This window comes from Calidris pugnax, unplaced genomic scaffold (assembly GCF_001431845.1).
Source record: "Calidris pugnax isolate Ruff unplaced genomic scaffold, ASM143184v1 scaffold10, whole genome shotgun sequence".
NCBI classification, from domain to species: Eukaryota; Metazoa; Chordata; class Aves; order Charadriiformes; family Scolopacidae; genus Calidris; species Calidris pugnax.
This window is the reverse complement of record NW_015090795.1, coordinates 3,288,780-3,291,796: the sequence shown is the minus strand read 5'-3', so window position 1 is coordinate 3,291,796 and position 3,017 is coordinate 3,288,780.

The window sequence follows — 3,017 nt, the reverse complement described above, 5'->3', positions numbered from 1 at the left end:
AGAGTGGTCGGGCATTGGAACAGGCTGCCCAGGGAGGGGGTGGAGTCACCATCCCTGGCTGTGTTTAAGGGCCGTTTAGATGCAGTGCTGAGGGACATGGTGTAGGGGAGGACTTTGTAGAGTAGGGGAGATGGTTGGACTCGATGATCCCAAGGGTCTCTTCCAACCTCAATGATTCTATGATTCTATGATTCTATGACTCCTCGATCCTTTAACTCGTCATCGCCCATCACAGCGACACTCGACACATGGATGTTGAAGCTGGGTCAAGCAATTATCACAGGTTGGTGGCCACGCGCCGCACAGTTCTCGGGGCAGTAATGAGTGTGACAATTGTAAACAACACGAAGCTGGAGCACAGGGATGCTTCCCTCTTGCTGAGATGAAAGCCAAGGCACAAGCTGCTGGGCCAAGAAGAAAACAGCTAAATGTTGATGACCAAATCCCCTGGCTCTACTCCTCTTCTTGGGCCTTTCTCCTCTTTCTGCCTATTTACACAACGAGCGTATCGCTACAGCAGGAATGGCATCATCTGCCCGAGGAATGGCATCATCTACCTGCCAGAGTGAAAAACGGCCACGGGAAACAAGAGGCAGGGCAAACAAGGAATGATGGTTTTATTCCAGCAAAAGGGCAGCCAGAGGAGGGAGAGCAGGAAAAAAAAATTAATTAATTAATTACCAACTCTGCACAGACACCGAAAGGGAGCAAATAAGGAGAGGTCAGCAGAGCCCAAGGGACCGCACGGCGTCGGTGGTCTACACGGAGCCAGCAGGAGCCTGGAGAAGCAGAAAGTACAAAGCACTCTCTCTCACTCCCCCCACCCTGCAGGGAGCAGGAGGGAGACACGCTCAGAAAGGCCTTTTTCTCCTTTTCGCTTGTCCTTCCTTATCAGGCTGAGGAACAGTGGTGCCTTCCTTGTGCATCTCAGCTCCTTCTCCCCCTTCTCAATACCAGTACGGGAGCTGGGAATCGGACCTGCTCACTGGATCCCGGGCAAACCCACTGGGGATGGAAAGAGCCCCTCAATGCCCCTGCACACTTGAAGGTTTGGCCTTTCGAGGCTCAACCGATAAATCCCAGTGGAATCTCCTCAGTGCCCACCCCAGCTGTGGAGTGGGACAATACTGACTTTATCCCCAGCTCTGGGATGCAGGTTTTAAGGTCTCAGTGTTTTTCAGCTCACGGGGTGTGGGGATGAGGAGGAGCGAGACCCGGACACTTGACCCAAGCTGCCAACAGGGTTAGTTCATACCATGAACGGCACATTACACAGAAATTACAAAGTTCCCAGCACTTGGGCACAGAAGAGCAGCCAGAGGAGACTGCTGTGACTGTCCCATTTTGTCTCCTGGATGCTCTGAGATCACCCCCACCAGTGGGGACTGTCACATGCTGTGTCAAGGCTTTGAAGCACTAAATTGTCCAGAGGAGCCTGGTTGGGGGTGCTCCCCCACCACTATGGCCAGGGTCCCGCAGCTCCAGCTGAGCTCAGGTCTTGGCCCTCGGCCCCCGACCGGCCAAACCCCCAGTCACAGGGGACACTCAGCTCCTGGCCTGACCCCCTACAGAATCACAGAATCACAGAATCTTCTAGGTTGGAAGGGACCTTAAAGATCATCATGTCCAACCGTCAACCTAACTGACAAAAATAGACACCCACACAACAAACAAGGAGCATCACCATCACTAAACCATACCTCCCAGCACTACATCAACCCGTCTTTTGAACCCCTCCAGGGATGGGGCCTCAACCCCCTCCCTGGGCAGCCCATTCCAATGCCTGATACCCCTTTCAGTGAAAAAATTGTTCCTAATATCCAGCCTGAACCTCCCCTGGAGCAACTTGAGGCCATTTCCTCTTGTCCTGTCGCCTGTGACTTGGGAGAAGAGACCGCCCCCCCCCTCTCTACACCCTCCTTTCAGGGAGTTGTAGAGAGCAATAAGGTCTCCCCTCAGCCTCCTCTTCTCCAGGCTGAACAACCCCAGTTCCTTCAGCCTCTCCTCAAAAGAAGGACACGGTGATTCTCATGTCACAGCTCCCCTCCTCAAGAGGTCCCGAGGCGCCGTCACGGGAGGAACGGCAGCACCTGCACTAACGGGTGCTCAGAGAGAGAGAGAGAATACAGAGACATTCCCCGTAATCTTATTTTTCCATTGGCTGAAAAGCAACCGCTCTGCCGCACGGCACGTTGCCAGGGTGTTTTAAAGACCTTAGACGACCTTCAGAGCGAGCACGGTTGACAAGCCAGCCGTGGGGGGACCCACCAGTGTGTCCCCCCCTGCCTCTGTGGGGACATCCCATGCTCGGGGACAGCAGCGGAGCCTCCCTCCCCAGCCGAGTCCCCTTAAAAACCGGACAGGGGAGAGGCCGCAAACCATCCAGTGGCCATCAAACCCGAGGGGGTCTCCCGGGTCACCTTCCCTCCAGCAGCCCCCCCCTCAGGGCCGGCAGCCTGGGGGGGACCCAACACGGGGTCCTGCCACACCAATTGGGGGGCATTCTTGGCCCTTCTCCTACCGGCAACGAAGCTCCCCCCCCGCCGCGAAACCCCTCTCCGGCCTGGGGACAGCGCGGTCCCCTCCTCAAGAAGGTCTCAAGGTGCTGTCACGGGAGGAACGGCAGCACCTGCACTAACGGGTGCTCAGAGAGAGAGAGAGAGAGAGAATACAGAGACATTCCCCGTAATCTTATTTTTCCATTGGCTGAAAAGCAACCGCTCTGCCGCATGGCACGTTGCCAGGGTGTTTTAAAGACCTTAGACGACCTTCAGAGCGAGCACGGTTGACAAGCCAGCCGTGGGGGGACCCACCAGTGTGCCCCCCCCTGCCTCTGTGGGGACATCCCATGCTCGGGGCCAGCAGCGGAGCCTCCCTCCCCAGCCGAGTCCCCTTAAAAACCGGACAGGGGAGAGGCCGCAAACCATCCAGTGGCCATCAAACCCGAGGGGGTCTCCCGGGTCACCTTCCCTCCAGCAGCCCCCCCCTCAGGGCCGGCAGCCTGGGGGGGACCCAAC